The following is an 18,158-nucleotide window of genomic DNA, read 5'->3' as shown; positions in this document are numbered from 1 at the left end:
TGTACATTACTAAACGGAATTTATTTTCAGAAAGAGAGAGGGGGTGTTGAGAAATCACTTTCCTTATTAAATATGGCAACCTTATTATGGTTACTTTTGACATTAACTATGGTGTAATTTTTCATTTTGGTTTTTCTCATCCGCCCTTTTTCTTTCCTTTTACATTTTGAGCTCCTTCGTGATTAGACGTATTCTACATTCTACATTGCATATTTTTAATAAAAACTTTCTACACTCAAAATATTTAAAGAGCTTTATGAAGTAAGATTTAAAAACCAAATTTCGATCTATGAAGAACTGTTTATTATTTTTTTTGAGTGTTTATGTTAGTTAATAGCTTTTCGAATGTAATCACAAAATATGTAAAGTACCGACTTTCTCTTTGAAATTTAATTTATAATCTTATAAATGGAGTCTACTATCGCATCCTTTCCTCAAACGTGTATTAATTCAATATGCAAATACCGTATATTTATCTAATTTGAAAAAAATGTGCCTACTACACAAATATGTACCACAGTATTAACTAATATTTTCAAATGTTGTGAGAGGGAGTAAATACTTTTAAGGCGCAGCGAGGCACGCCGGGTATTTTCAAGTATTTAATAATAAAATTAAATATTTCAAACAGGTGGCCGCCTTCCAAAAAATATTTTCGCCTGTAACAGCCATCTGACTGTAAAAAAAATTCTCATACCCATACAATTTGTATGAAGCCTACCGAAATAACTCGGCGTAAACGCTTAGCGGTTAGAAAATCCGATTTTGACAGGATATTAGGAAATAAAGTTGGCTTCAGAAAACGGCGAAACTGTTATTTTCGTAGTTCACATAAACAAACCTATGCTTATTGTTGGTGTTATTTCTTCATTTGGCGTAGCGTTGCAGCTTTTGTTTAGGTATTGTATTTCGGCGTTAACGCTAGGCGTCAGAAACCGCCCAGCCCAACGCTTTTATGTAGGTATGGCAGTCGGCTTTCTTTAACCTTTTACTTTTGACAGACATACTTCAACATTTACTTTATCTTATCAACATTTACCAGATTAGCTCCGGTTTTCGAGATAACGGTACTTGAAATTTTGATTAAATTTTAACTATTTTATAAATAACTCCCTCAGTTTTGAAGTTATTTTACTAAACTTTTGCACATAACGGTTTTTTAATATTACCTTAATTATTCCTTAAAATTATCGAAATGGGTGCACTTTAACGTATAGCTCCAATACAACTGATTACTCAGATATGTGTTTTTGCGCTATAACTCTAACTTCATATCTGAATAATAAATTGTATGCGTGCTATATGTTAAATTGAACCTATACTAAATTTTAACCTGTTTAATTGGAGGAGTTATAACGCAAAACAACGTCTCTGGTCAATCAGTTGTATGGAAGCGAGATATTTTAGTGAACCGATTTCGATGATTTTATGGAATAGTTAAGATAATATTAAAAAACGGCTATGTGCAAAATTTTAGTAAAATATCTTCAAAACTCCGGGACTTTTTTATAAAATAGTTAAAATTTTAGCAAAGTTTCAAGTACCGCTATCTCGAAAAGTGGAGCCAATAGGGTAAAACTGAGGACGCCATTGAATTTAAAAGGCTCCAATTAAGTAAGAGCGACTATCAGAACATTTGTCGAAAAAAAAGTTGCTTTGATACCACTCTCGAAATATTCTGACTAAAAGAAGGAGCATCATTAAAATTATTAAATCAGGGTTTTTACACACTTCTAGAGAAAATTTTGTTGAAGCATTTTACAGGTATATGTAATTTTGTAAGGACTAGCAGTTATAGAAAGATTTAGATCGTTTCGACGTATTTTCCAAATGTGCCTTCAATTAAGGTGGTTTTGGAATAAAAATTACGCTCAAGATCACAGAATATTTTATCTTTAAAAGTTAGTTTATTCTGAAAGCACACCTCTTGCTAAGGTATCAAATTATTCGTAATTGTTTGTAGAATGCAATACATACTTAAAAAGTTCTTAAAATTAAATGCTTCAAAACCTATACGCGATAAACCGAAAATTTTGAAAATTGTGAAATGTGGAGTTACAGACTTTGAGTTACTTGTCATTTCGTTATTTTTTAATGCACACTTTTCTTACCTACTACATATGAAGTGTACACATAAGTGCTAAATGCCCATTTAATTTCAAATCAGAATATGGTGTGCTTCAAAAGTTATGACATAATTAATTGTGCCTCTCTTAAAAATTACATAAAAAATTCACTTGTTTTCATAATTGTTTTAATTTAAACACCTATAATTCAAAAGTTATGCAGCAAATTGATCCAATTTTTTTTTTAGGCTTCATGTATACGTCAATGAATTATATCCAAAAGCAACCAGCTTGATTTAGTTTACAACAGTGAAAATAAAGCTAAATAACACAAAGGTTACCTGTTTTTTAGATTTGCCCATATTTATAGAATTAAGCTTGAGAGTTGCAAAATCGAAGAACATACTTGCACTTGCAGTTCATTCGGCAGGGGAAAAGCAGTTGATATATAAATGGCTTTCCAAACGAAGTGCTCTTTTTTTGTCCCCCCTTTTTAATTTTTTTTTATGGTGGTAAAAATGAAAAATCAAAAGCAGCATTATACGATCCAAATAATAAGCCACTAGCAAAGCTATTTTTATTTGTTATTGTAAGCCGTCTTGTTTTCTTTTGCAAACGCTATTATTTTGTATATTTTACCTACTTCATATAAAAATATTTCTCCTCGCTCAGGTTATTCGATAATCAAGCTGAAAAAAGTTTAAGCAAAGAAACAATGAAAAAATGCGTAATTGTTTGTAAATGACCACCTTAACTTTTATTGTTATTTTCTATTTTCGCCTGAAAAATTTTATCATCATAAGCGTGGCTTTCTATTATAATACTGTCCCCCCGAAATTTCCTGAATGTCACTTTTTTCTTTCCCTTGTTCATATGTTTTCGTTAAATCAGACTCTTAGAAAAAAAGTGAAATATTGCCACAATGTCATTTTTGGCGAAAAAGGATTTTTTTATTTAAAATTGTAAAAATCTCCAAAAGTGTTCAAATGTCATATATGGGAAATTGCTGCCGAAGAAAGGTTAAATAAAAAGCCTGGATTCCAAGAAAACCCATTACATGAAACCATGAAAAATGCAATGATATGCGAATGTTTAAAAAGCATGCATTCAATGTTAGTATACTTTTTTCTAATAGTTTCTAATCTTATTTAATCCTTTAACTTACTTTTAAAACAGTAACATTCTGGAAAATATTTTACAAAAATTCAATTAATAAAAAAAAAAAATATTTTTGAAGAGCCTGAAAGCAGTTTCGTATTCCGCAAAAATTTTCACGTCGATAAATGGTTTCAGAGGATAAATTTACCAATCTTAAACAAATATATAAGTAATACTTTCTATGAACGTTTTGTTTGGAAATTACCCAAGTAACAAAGAAACGTAAATTTTTCCGACAGTGCACTTTAGTTAAATTTTCCGTATCCGAAAACGCATAGAAAACCTTCTACCATTATCATCAATTTTCGTATCCGTAAAACGTTCGAAAAAGATGATGCCATTTGAAAGCAATAATTGTATTTTATTTGTTCAAGCTAAACATTTGAAAGCACGCATGCGTAGTCGGCAGTGGCTGAGCGTGCACAGGAGTGTGCCGCTATTTGTTAGTAGGTGCCGGGCAGAGCTGTAAAATGATTGAATCAGTAGGATCTGCATTCACTCGACATTCTTTTCAAAATTTTGATTGTTTGTTTGCATGATACAATAATTTTTAGAAGGTAGTTTCACTTCATGATGCAATAATGAAAGGTGTTATACGTTGGCAACTTCTCGCTCTAATCCGCCATCTTGAACTACCTTAGGAGAAACTGTGTTGTTTCTTTGCTATTTTCACTGAACATTTCCCAAAATATTAGAAAAAAATTCTGAACAAGCTACATTGATTCAATTTTCGTTGTTCGTTTTGTTCTTATTCGCTGACATTTGTTTTCCAATTGCGTGAAATTTGGTAAGTATTGTAATAAAACCGAATTATTTTACAAATAAATTATAATTTTGCATTTATTAGGTCATTTCCTTAGTGTTTCGCTGACCGACCTGTGCTGGTATTGTGATTAAGAGCTAATACACGTAAGTTACAACATATTATTTTGACTTTATTGATGAACCATTCCATTTGAGCTCTTTGTTATTTCAAAACCTAATGAACCATTTATTCGCAGATTTTTCGGACGATTCTGCTGTGCTGCGTTCCTGCTCCGCCTGTATATTGCTCCGCCCGTATTTTATAGTGTTGCGTTCCTGTTGCGCCTTTGCATTAGTGTGTGCGTTGTGATTTAGACACGTTGAAGTAAGTTGAAACCAGGTTCTCGTTTGTTAAAAACCTAAAAAAACATTTATTTGCAGATTTTTTGTATGCTTCTGCTGTGCTGCGTTCCTGCTCCACCCGTGTATTAGATTGCTGCGTTCCTGTTAACATACATATCGTCGCTTAAAGTACAAAACCGCGTAACTGACATTTGCTGCTAAAAATTGGATTCGCTCACACACGTTTTTGGATCAATCCTTATCCATTCTTCCTGAAATATACTAGCCAAAAATGCGATTGCTTTTTACAAAAAGATAACCATTTTGAAATATGAATGTTTTTACTCTCTAGAAATTAATTTATGCAACCTCGCATACGTGGGTTTGCATTATCTCTATACGCGGTTTTGCAATTTATTGATACATGGTTTTTTACTTTAAACGACGATATGTATGTAGATGTATGTACATGTATATCACATATATTGACTTAGATATGTATACACAATTAATGGTGTACATAAATTTTTTTATATTGAAACTAGATATGTATATAGTACATATTTTATTATTATTAGTCGGTTCAAAAAAGTCCTATCTCAAATAAAAATACTTCGAAAATGTGCTGAGATAGGGTGTTTTTGAACCGAGTTCCGAGATAGGGCATTTTTCAATCAAATTCTAAAATAGGGCGTTTTTCAGCCAAATTTTGAAATAGGGCGTTGAAAAGCTTTCTGATATCGGGCGTTTTCGACCTGGCTGCCGAGATAGGTCGATCTTCTACTCAGCCATCGATATATGGTCGAAGTTTTCGTTATATAGAAGACGATTAAACACGATTTGTTTTTAATCGATTCTAAAAAAACTAAGGTCATTTATAGCCACTTCAAACTTGCATATAATTAGACTAAAATTGAAGGGGCTATAAAACTGAGTGCTCAAAAAAATTCTAACACTTCTGAGAAAAAAGTTTGAATTTTGTTTGAAAATTTGTTGTATTTTTTGTAGTTTTCTACGAAGTTTTAAAATTCGGTTTATATGAGTTTTGTTAGAAATTCAACTTTAATTTTGTTGCAAATTCTTAGCAATAAATAAATTAACATGAGAGGGAAATAATATTACTTTGAAATGGGGTTGCTATTGATATGACCGATACTGTATGTATATAATAAATTTTGTACAATTAAAAAAGTGGATTTACTAAAATGAACACAACGTATTAATTACAAATTCTGAAATATGTCGTCAATTTCAAAAACAAATAAATAAAACTTTAAAAAGTAGTCAATGCTTGCTGTATGACACGAACTTGGATATACGTGGACTTGGGTAATGTATAATTCCTTATATGATTCCTCAAAGTATCCCTTGTATAACACTGTGGAACACAAAAAAACCTTAGTGCGACTATATCAGGTTTGATAGCTGTTGGCCATACCAATAATGCCTCATACTAAGATTTACTAGATCAATTCGTGTTCTCCGAGAAAAAAAATTTTCACGATCCAAAAATCTGAAAAATTGTTTTTCTCCAAAGTTTGAACATTTATCGTTTTTGGCCTATATTTTGTTGAAAATACCATACAAAGCAAATATAGGGCAAAAAACAAAGAACTTTCAAAATTTTGAGAAAAGAATTTGGCGGCTATACTCAGATTTTTGCATCGTGACATTTTTTTTTCTCGAGAACACGAATTGATCTAGTAAAACTGAGCATGAGGCATTATTGGTATGGTCAACAGCTATGAAACCTGATATATGCGCACAAGAAGCCTATATGAAAGAGGGGGACAAAAGATCACACGTAAATGAATTCCTCTTTTTGGCCTGTACAATATAAGGGACAAATTTCAAATTCATAAGGGATAATTTTCTTAGTGATACGGCTCATAAAAGGAATTATATAAGCCATATTGTTCTAGCTGGGTATTCATCAGCGCGAAAATTTTAAGCATATTATCATATTCCTGTGAATAAAAACACGCCTAATTTTATTATTTTAATTATCTACAATTTTATGAGACTACCAAGCCATATATATACCTATTCTGATAATCGGAACGCTGTTGAGAAGGCATACAATTTAGTACTTTTTTAACTAAAAGGCTTTTTTTTATTTCCGTTTATCTTGTACTTCCAAAATACAATATTGACCTAAGGTAGTTCGATTTCGAGCTGTCACAACGTACAACACCTTTCATTATTGCATCATGGTTTCACTTCTTCTTCTTATCCGCCATGTTAGCTATCTGACAGAAAACGTGTTTCGTATTTTTTGTTGTACCAACTTTTTCAAAAAAAAAATCCAGCTTTTGACGTTGGAAAAATAATTAATAATTTTCGAATATCTTTTAATATTTTTCTTCATAAAAAGTTAACTGCTGCTTTCGTGGATATTGCAACACACGGAATAGGTGTAAGGATACAGCTATAAGAGCCACCGCATACCACAGAGTTTATCGACCGCCTATTTAAATAATAGGGCTCGCTTGAAATATGTACATGATGATGTATGGAGGTGCGCACACTACACCAGCTTAATCGCTCCGACCAATAAGTTGTGGTGCAATGGAAAGACTAGCGAGCCCATCTAAGTCGGCGGCCGATAAAGTCCGTGGTGTGCGATGGATCAAATCCATTATAAACAAGAAATATTGCCGTTATATTTTTTTTATAGGGGAAACTTTCCATTATGGGCGTTCGTTGAAGGTGCGGTGGGCGAAGGGGGAGTGGGCGTGGCACCTCCAACCGACCTTTACGTACGTATTTAATACATACATTTTTGCCACTGCTAATCACATGAATAAAAATGTTAAAAAGGGTTGGCTTTCCTTTATGGCCGTTCGTTAAAGGGGCGGTGGGCGAATGGTAAGTGGGCATGGCACCTCTAACCCACCTTTTTGGAGAGCGAATGAACCACCATTGACAAAAATGCAACCCCCGACCACCTAGGCCCCCTATGGTTCCCTACGACTCCTTAGAAAAATGGCCAAAAATCGCAATTTTTACTTGCGTCCACAGTATTTTTGTGTAGAATTCCTTTCTGCGTAGGCGGCCTTCGGCCGCGCTTAGGGATTATAGACCTTACTACGTAGAATTCTCCTTTCTGTGTGACCTAACTGTGGCTACCGCCCCAGTGATGCAACCTTGGGAGAGGATTAGGTAACTAGAATTCCCTTTCTGTGTGGTAAACCTGGGGCTGCCGCCCCAGTGATGCCGATTTTGGTTACTGGGTGATTTATAAAAATGTCTTGTATATAAAAATGTGTATATAAAAATGTATTGTGCAAATGAATATTTAACATTTTTTAAGCGAATAAACGCAAATGAAAATTGTGATTTTTGGCAATTTTTCTAAGGGGTCGCTAGGGAACCATAGGGGACCTAGGTGGTCGGGGGTTGCATTTTTGTCAATGGCGGTTCATTCCCTCTCCAAAAAGGTGGGTTAGAGGTGACACGCACACTTACCATTCGCCCACCGCCCCTTTAACGAACGGCCATAAAGGAAAGCCAACCCTTTTTATGATTTTTATTCATGTGATTAGCAGTGGTAAAAATGTATGTATTGAATACGTATATTTATATTTAAAATTAAGTGATCAGTTATGAAACATATAAATCTTTACATGTTCTGTTAAAAAATATCTAAAATAGCAAGCGAAAATCCCCAAGTTCTATATCGTAGCAGTGGCCACATTGCGTGTTTGTCACAGACACGGTTTATGTCAAAAATTTTGAAGTGAAACTACCTTCAAAAAATTATTGTATCATGGTTTGTTTGTATACAAAAAACCTCATTCCTGAGTGGCTTAAAATGCTTGAAAACAAATAAACTGTGTTGTGTTATTGAATGGTAGATTGACATTCAGTATGGAATGTGAATGTAACAGAAGCATTCGCACACACACATGATTGTATATTTAAAATGAATGCACACGGTTTTACCATTCAGTACTGATACTTTTTTCCCAGGGTTGATATGTTTTATACTTTAAAGTTTAAACATATCTGGAATTGAAAAATATATATATATGTATACGTATGTATGTATTTCAACGTGTATGTATAGACGTTTTCTGTCATAAACCAATGGCCAATGACTGGTGCGAAATCAGTCCAAACAAACATCGCAACCGTCGAGCACAAAGGACATATCTTGATACATACATATACATATATTAGATTCGAAACTAGTGAACTGTACATAGAAATATAAAACACTGTCAATAGAATTGACAATTTTTAAAACTCTTGCTTGAAAAAACTTAAGAATTTCATTATCGGCCTCTGTCCCTTCGTATTATAGACTTTTAGAACTATAACAGGTCTATTCTGCACGTAACCGAAGATTTTGTAACCGGAAAATTTTATTACCAAAAATGTTACCTGTTCATGTCACCGGGATTCTAGGAACGTTGGTAATGCTATATATTCAGCAATTCAGCCATGAAGAATTGTGGAAATTCTGGCATTGCATATTTCACGGGGCAATATTTTGTTACCAGCTTATGAGATGGTAACAAAATTTACCGGTTACAAGAGTACACCAATTGCGAAAAAGGTTTAAAAATTTACAGGAACTTTATATACCGGTAACAAAATTTTTATTACCAGCGCAGAATACACCTGTAAATGGTTGTTTCTCTGGATATATGCAATTACTTTCTATTTATAGATTTTCTGAAGCCATCTTGTTTTTTTTTTCAAATCGAGACAGAAGACACTCTGCGTTTTGATGCCTCGTGTATACGAGTAGTTTTTAATGTTACTCTTAAATACCTACACATTTTGAAATCATCACCATCTGGGGCTCCATCATAGCAAATTTTATATACTTATACATACTTACATATTTACATATGTAACTGCACAGATGGCAATAAAAGCGTATTTAGCTTCTGTTTTTTCATTTAAACACGACATACATACATTAGTTACAAGTGAAATTATATTATAAAGAATATATGTATATATAAATTTAATTTATATGAATTTTTTTCTATTAATTTTTTTCTTCAGTTTTCAAATTTGAAAGCTTTCAAAACGAAATTTTATAAGGGTTCTTGTTTTCTTTAAAGAGGGGTTGAGGAGTTACATTGAAAATTTTTATTAATTATTAATTAAAAGGTGTCCTTTTTAAACATCTTTACTACGCACTTCTGCAGGAGGGTACTATAACTTTTCTAACGTAACGGATATTTGGAACAACCAAAATCGAGATAGATATATACTACATTTATGTAAATATGTATGTATACACCGTAAATGCCCAGAATAAAAAGAGAAGTTGATTAGTCCATGTCCGTCTGTCTGTCTGTCCGTTTGTTTGTGTACACGATAACTCTAGGAAAAGTTTAGATATCGGAAGAAAATTCGGTACGCGGGTTTTCCTTTATGCTCAATGAAATGAGTATAAATTCTTAAATATTGCACTTACGGAAAAGGATGTTAATGAAAATAGAGACCACCGAATTTTGTTAAGTATTTTTTTGTTGGAAATGTTGATAATTTGTGACTTATTGTAAATGAAAAAAACCTCCACAAACCAACAAATTCGATTTTCTAACTGCTTGACCGAAGAGCGACGAAAAAAAGGAGAACGAAATTTTTATCAAAAATTTTTATAATTAAATAATGAAATGTATATGTATGTCTAAAGTTAGAACCAGAAGCTCTTAAATTTGCTAGTTTATATTAATTTATATATGTATATACTAATTTATGCATTATGCATTATTAGATAATGGTATATTGGTAACACTTATTTGGAAAGCTGACAATTTTCTTAACAGAGATGTTAAAATCATTAATAATTTATATTTTTCATAATGATATACTAACGACACGTTCACTAAAAAATATTTCCCCAATTAATATTTTTTATTCTTATAAATCCTTGTACAAATTTAAGTGAAAAAAACTGATGATAACGCTCTATTAACTATTTTTCGTGTTGAAATTTTGCAGTCTTTTTAATAAAATGCAACCTGGCGTATTTTTGGATTTTGTGTGTTCAAAATATTTATCAATTGATTGGTACTGAGTGCACACATAGCAAAAGCTGCATTCATCTGAGTGCTTATTCAGTGTTGAAAGTAAATCGTTCGTCATTCAATTTTTTCATTCTTTCTTTGAATATGTAAATGTGTGCAATCGTATCTACTATGAGGAATGTAGAATTGGAAAACTATAAGCCACATTATTCAACAAGGGAGAATTCACTGAAAACATATTAATATAAAATTGATTATTTTTAATTTAAATTGATTTCACAGTTTTACAGCTCTGGTGCCGGGTTCGAATTCCGTCAGGCGCTTCCTAATTTTATTTTATTTCTTTTGAGCCATGAAAAAGTATCTGTGAAGTGCAGAAGAAAAGCGTATTGAACGAAAAATTCAACCAGACAAAGTTCAGAAAAAACAGCCGAAAACGTATCCTTTTCACCACGATTTTCGGTACATTTCTGTACATACGTTTCTGCCGCACACTTTAGTGGGAAAACGGATCGTCAAAGTATCAGAAAATGGAATCAGTAAACGGACAAAAATTCGCACGTCATCCACTTTTTTGTCCTTTTTCGGATCGGTTTTCGGATTTTTTGCTGACTGGGTATGTTCATACCCTGTAGTCAAATGTACTAGTTGTAAACTATCTCACAACTAGTATGTACCGCATGCCCAACTAGTCAGCCAACTATCTTTTTTCCATGCAATCAACTGGTATTTGTAACATGGTAATGTCCTACGAGATGGCAATTGTCAGATTTCGGTCAGAAATATACTAGTCTCATACTAGTTCAAAATAGACAGAAAAGTACTAGTCCAATTATGGACCAAAACCACTACTTTGGGTGTCAAAAAATAAAATGAATTCATGAATATACAATAAAAAACGTTTGATTAAGTACACTTTAATATACTACACATTTTTATTTAGCAGCCTCAGCCAATAATTAGTGTTATATTTTTTGAGTATTAATGAAAAGCAAAAATAAATACATAAATATTTTAAACTTTCGAACATAAATTTAAATGCATTTTTTATTAAATGTTATTAAAAGTAAAAGGTTTCAGGTATAATAAATACTATATTTTTTTCTTTTATAATAAAATTGAATATGCAAAAGAAAACATTTAAGTTAAAAATAAAATGAATACTTTAGTTAATTTTTGAGTGAACTAAAATACAAATAATAGTTTTCATTAAAATAAATTAAATTCATTAACTCTGCACATTTCAGTCTATTCTTTTTAAAATTTTATAAAAGTAATAGTTAATGTTTAAAATTTGAGATTTGGATTAGAACAAAAAAATAAGCAATTCAAGCATTTATTAAATATGTATTCTTCATTTTTGTCTATAGTTTGGCTTGTTGATTGATAATAGAAATTGAGCAAATAATCATATTAATCGTGTAATTAAAAAAAGGTAAAAATAAAGAAATGATGATGTAATTAAAATTTATGAATTAATTAACATTCTTTTTAAGTAATTAATTATTAATCATTAAAAAGGTGGTAATATCGGTATTTGATAATTAAACGGTTATCCAAAAAAAACATGGTTTAGTTAATAATTATTATGAATATTAATCATTATTTAACATGTCTGGTATAACTGAATACGTACTCGCTATAATGGTTTACAATATAACCAAATAAACGTTATAATATTTGTATTTTTTTTAGTTTATTTTATTAAACTGTCGAATTCAAATAAAACAGGGCATGAATAAATCGTACTGCACTTGGTACAAGTCTGGTCATTTTCGAACTAGTTAGGTTTCAGTCAGCAAATTCTAGTTGTAAACTAGTATTTTCCCTGACTACTTTAGGGTTCCATTGCAGAGTATTTAAAAACCTACAAATGTTTAATTTTTGTGTCAACCACATACTGCATATGAGTGTGAATCGATACTTTGTCTTTCGTTTATAAATGTGTACATATGTACATTAGACTGCATCACCAAAAAAGTTGCGGTTTTTCCGCCGGGATTACAAAATTTATTATATTTTAAGACGTCCACCAAAATATTTCGGAAAAATATTAAGATTTTAGTGAGCTGGACCGATTTGAAAATACCTCCAAAAATGGAGTTTTTTATGAATAAAAATAGTATCTTAAAGAACTTTTTGAAAAAAATCCCCTCAGATGACAAAACAAATAAGGCTTAAAAATTCTGCATAAAAGTATTTAGAAATCTTTTCAACGGAATCGTAATAATGAGATTTTTGATGCTGTTTTTTTACTTTTTTCAAAGATTGCTTTACGAAAAACTTGAATAACTGGGCCAAAACTATTCTGATTTAGACTTATCTCAGTGGAAAGGTATTTTCACACTGTTTTTATTTCTGCCCAAAAAAAGTCATTCGTATCCCAATGTTTTATTTTTCAAATACCAACACATCTTAATTCAACTGTGAATAACGTTCGTTCATCCTACCTTTCTCTTTCATCCTTTGAATGAGTTTATTAGCAAACAAATAAAAACGATGAGAAAAAACCTTTCCAATGACACCTATCAAGTCTAAATCGGAAGAGTTTAGGTTCAGTTATTCAAGTTTTTCTTATACCAATCTTTGAAAAAAGTTAAAAAGCAGCACCAAAAATCTCAATATTACCATTCCGTTCAATTTTTTTTTAAATTTTTTTTTATATTTTTATGCAAATTCTTTAAGCTTAACCCGTTTTGACATTTGAGGGGATTTTTTTTTTTTTAATCTTTAAGAAACTATTTTTGTTCATATAAAATTCCATTTTTAGAGGTATTTTCAAATCGGCGCAGCTCACTTAAATCTTAATATTTTTCCGAAATATTTTGGTGGACGTCTTAGAATATAATAGATTTTATAATTCCAATGGAAAAATAGCACCGGTTTTTTTTGTATGGGAAGTGATGCAGTCTAATATACATACATACATGTATGTATTTACAAGTTCAATCAGTGAATTACGGTTACCACACGACAAAAAAATTTCTGACCAGAATTTACAAAAAAAGTTACCTAAAAGTTACCAAGTAAAAAACAACATTTTATTATATAATAAACTGTTAAACAAACCTGTTTTATTTGTCATAAATAAGACATGGGTATAATAAATAGTTTTATTAAAAGAAAACTATACAAATTAATTTTACATATGAGGCGATGGGGGCCAGATGAGCCTATTTATAAACAAATTTTTAGTAATATGAGAAATAAGGATCTATAAAAAATCAAAGCGGTCTTTTACTAAACAATTCATTGCACCTACGTGATGCTATATATTATAGTAAAAGAAAACTAAAAGGGCGTGCCTCGCGCTATTACCGTTTTGATTCTGGTGATGCATTTTAAGGTGCAACTCAACTTTTTTTTAAATGTCAGTAATAACTACATATATTCACATACGTATATATGTAAATACATTTTTATTCGATCTCTGTATACGTACTTGAGGTTTACGCAGACAGGCTTTGCGGCGGCGGCGTGGTCAACTTCAAAAATATTCGGCGGCGACGGCGACGCCGGCGCGTCTGGAAACGCCGGCGCTACTGCTCATAAGGTAGATTTCAAAAAGCCATGAGGCTACTAATCTTATCATTTTATTCTATTACTATAATTCTATTTATTTCATTATTGAATTAGTTTTAAATTTACATATTGTTACTTCCTACTTGAATTAAAATGTTGAGTGTCTGGCGCTGATTGATGGGCGAACAGAAGATGGTCTGACGTATATACATACATACACACACAGATCTCTACGATCTCTACAGATCCGTATGTACTATTTAAATTTAAAGAAATAAAAAAATTTTACAAGTTTAGTTATTGGGGTAATTTATGTCGCTCTCAATAAATTTTTGCAATAATCTTATCAACCGTTATGCTAAATTACAGGGTTCTAACGATTTTTTGCGTATTACATATTGAAAACAAGGTTGGTCTACTTTTTTTTCCAAAAGTTTAACCCATCGACTCGAACTCGAACTGTTGAAAAAAATGGCTTATAGTTGGTTAAAATTTCTACTAAAATATGAAGCGCCAAATTTTTCTAAGGAGAACCGAATGTAATGAAAAATAATACTAATGTTTACCATAAAGAGGGAACTTTAATCCTGGGTAGAAAACATTGCGATGTGAGAGAGCAAAACCTTCCTGGGGTTTGACCACCACTAAAGAATGCTAACGTATTTTTCACACAGCCACCTAGTACTTGTATACGTATGCGGGACCCCAGAATAAAATAACTTACGAATGTAAATATTAGCAAAAAATGTGTTTGTTTAAAATTTAAAAAAAAATACACAAAAAAATCAACTTGTCTTTGTTTTATCTCCAATAATTGAGAGGCCGCTTCTATTATAACTGCTTTCTGAGATATTGGCGTTAAAGTTTTTGATGTGTTATAACTTTCTTGTTGTTGTACTAGGTGTATAAAAGAGTAGTATTGTTGCAGTATTGAAAAGAATTGTCTACTGCGGAAAAAATCGTTAGATTACCAGTATTCGAATCTAATTTAACTGTAATAAATGCTTTCATCGAAAAATATGTTACCTATGTTTTTCTGAGTTTCGCTAATTTTGGAAAAATAAAGGAGATCATATTGTTGTCCATTGGCCCAAATTATGCAAAAAAAAACTAATTTAAAAATGTAATTTTCATTTCGTAAAATTGTGTTTTATACAAGTAGTTTTTAGTTCCTTCAAATGATGCATTCAATGTTCATACATCATGAAAATTTTGTACAAAATTCCTTAGGCGCCGAATGCCGCCGCCGCGCCGATATTTTCGTAACTCGGCGGCGGCGCGTGAGGAATGACAAAAAACGGCGGCGTGGCTCGGCGGCGTATACCTCTAATACGTACGTGTATAAAGAAGAATATGGTAAAAATTTGTCAAACGGAAAACAACACAAAAATATTTTTGCAACGCACGCGTTTAAAAATATAAGTACTTTTCATAAAAACGCGCTTGAAGCTATTGTCTTTTGAACGGGATCTTAGCCTCAGAATAAAAAAATTATTTAAAAAATCGACTTAAGCGCATATACCGAAGCGCTAAAACCCAAAAACACCGCACAAACTGCTGTTCAAACCTAATTTTTTTCATTTACTCTATATATGGATCAAAGATCGTTTAATAAGTATTGAACGTGTGCCATATTTCGTGATATCAATTGCATGCACTTCGAACAAATTACATGTGGTATCACACTAAGATAAGATTTCCAGGCTTCATCTATTGGACTTTAAACTTCTCGACACAAAAACATGTAAATACTGACGCGATAAATATTGACCATGGAGCATTCCCGCGCGATTCATCACTATTTTGAAATCCATCAATATGGATCACGATCCAAATATCACAATAAATATTGAGCGCGTGACAGGCGCCCCACACTGTGATAAATTAACGAGTAGATTGCCCAGTGATAATTCTCTTCGATATGTGGTTAGCTATTTTTGCTGAGCGCTGTGTTGCCTGACCAACGCAATTGTTTCTAGTAGTGTTGTCACCGTTACACACGACCACAGTTCAATTTAGCAAATTAATTCAACTTTTTTAGCCGGACTTTATACATGGTAAACTTACCAAAAAAAAAAACGTTGCCAAGTTACCAAGCACTCAAAAAGTTACCTATTTTGATGGCAAGTGACCAAATGTGGCAACCGTGTCAGTGGTCGCTGTTTAGATCAAATACGTTTATGTGTGCATGTATGTGGTATAGCGATATCACGTCGCTCAGACACATCAGAGATCGGCTTTGAGTACTAATAAAATTAGTGTACTTATTCATGATCCATAAAAATTAGTGCAAATGAGCACTTACACTAATTCAAAAAATGAGTAAGAGTAATTTCCACCAAAACAAGAACACACTCAAAATATACTAACTCTTATTTGTGGCGGCAATTTTTGTCTCTATCGAGTATAGTCTACCCAGCTGGATTTTACTCATTTGGTCGAGTGAGAGGCTGAAAATAATTTCAATGAGTTTAATATTTGGGGTGTTCACAGTTCGTTCCAAATTGTGTCTGAAATGTAGACGTCTACATTTTGAGACATTTTTTGGATCAAACTGTGAGCACCCCTTTCTAGCAGTCGTCGCAAAATCGTCTCAACACTTTGCTGGTGTTGCCAGACATTTCTTGTTTGCGTGCATTGTTTATATGTCGCCTTTCGATTTTGTTTCTGAAAAATTGTAATTATTTAACTTAATTACCAATTCGTAATATTTGTTATTCCTTTTCCTTGATTTGTTTCTTTTCATCAGAAATTGCGCTCAAATTAAATGCAAGTACGGAAAACGTGCCCAATAAATAATAAAAATGTGATTAGTATTGCCATAATGCAACCCTGCTGCGAGGTTGCAAAATGTAGACGCGTAAAAAACATACCTTTGAGTGTGACAAAATGTAGACGGCGTCGTTTTCCAATTTTGTATGGGAAACAACAACACCACAGATCTTACGGTTAGAAAACGTCTTAAAATGTAGACGTCTACATTTTGAGACACTATTTGGAACGAACTGTGAACACCCCAATTATTTGTGTTCTGCTTTGTTCTACATCAGTGTTGGCATTTTTGGTACAATTGTACTTTTTTGATACAATTTCGTTTACTACGCAGTACTTAGTACAATTTTGTGATGAATACTATAAATATATACGTAGCTCTGAAAATTCACTGCGGGAATTCGTTTTATCTTTTTGTCTTCGCCTTCTCGTTTTTGCTTTTTTAAGTTTTGAAAAAAGGTTTTGAAATAACCATTATAACATAGCAAAAGGTGTGCTATCAACCGCACATTCCTAGGAAAGTTCTGAAAGAATATTTTCGATACAAAATTTTATTAAAACAAGATGTCGAAATCAGCTTCATATAGTTAGAAACAGTGTTATCGTTAATTCTTTATGTTCTTAAATATCATAACTTCACGACACTCATATATTGACTAGAGTTGACTATTTATTTTATTATTTTTTAATTCTAATTATTTGTTTATAAAAATATAGTTAATTCCTTAACAAAAACTGAATGAAAATAAGTTTAAATCTTTGAACAGCATTAAAAAAATCGACAAACTTTCGTAAAAATTTCGAGCTTTCTATTTCAATTTTAGTGCAAGTTTAAAGCAGCTGGAATTTGCCGTCAAGGTCATATTATCTAAACGCGAATTTTTTTTAATGAAGAAAATGAGCAACACCTTCATCAAAAAATTATATATATATATTAAAAATCAACGATAAGTCGCAGCTATTTTAAACTTGCACTTCATTTAAATTCATCGGACTACAAACGGCATTCTCAAAACATGTATTTCTAGGAAATCGAATTAAAAGCCCGAAATTTCTACGAAAGTTTGTTGATTTTTTTTAATGTTGCGCAAAAATTGAACCTTGGGGTTTTATTAAAGTATAAACAAATAATTAAAATTAAAAAATCTTAAGATAAATGCCAATCTGGTCAATATGTGAGTGTCGTAAAGTTTTGATAAGCACTTGAAATACTAAAAATAAAATGTCAAACTTTAGTACTGAATTCAAAGAAGATGTCTCCTTTATCCATGCATAATAACTTTAAAAAATTTGTTTGTTAAGAAGTGTACCTTAAAATATGTGCAAGTTAAATTCATACTCTCGATGTACATAAATAAATATAATTTTATTGGTACCAAGTTGTACTTAAATCAATTCTAACCTGAAGTTCATATGCTTCTGTATAATAGAAGACTAACTTATTTCTATACTTAATACTCTATTTATAGGCTCTGGTTTCTTTTGTTTATTGGTTGCTGATATTTTTCAATAAGAATGTTTTGGTTGCTGATAATCTTCAATAGGAATGTTTTGGTTGCTG

General features: G+C 31.9%; 1 long non-coding RNA gene across 1 annotated transcript; it reads left to right on the top strand.

Moving 5' to 3' along the window:
- Positions 1 to 3,952: 3,952 nt before the first annotated feature.
- LOC118754378 lies at positions 3,953 to 4,611 on the top strand. Its single transcript, XR_004994889.1, has 4 exons — positions 3,953 to 4,011; positions 4,072 to 4,133; positions 4,226 to 4,353; positions 4,410 to 4,611. It is a non-coding gene; the product is annotated as an uncharacterized LOC118754378 (long non-coding RNA).
- The last annotated feature ends 13,547 nt before the right edge of the window (positions 4,612 to 18,158 follow it).

This window comes from Rhagoletis pomonella, unplaced genomic scaffold, assembly GCF_013731165.1.
Source record: "Rhagoletis pomonella isolate Grant_MI unplaced genomic scaffold, Rhpom_1.0 Rhpom_scaffold_03806, whole genome shotgun sequence".
NCBI lineage: Eukaryota > Metazoa > Arthropoda > Insecta > Diptera > Tephritidae > Rhagoletis > Rhagoletis pomonella.
This window is presented reverse-complemented; position numbering and strand designations above follow the sequence as displayed.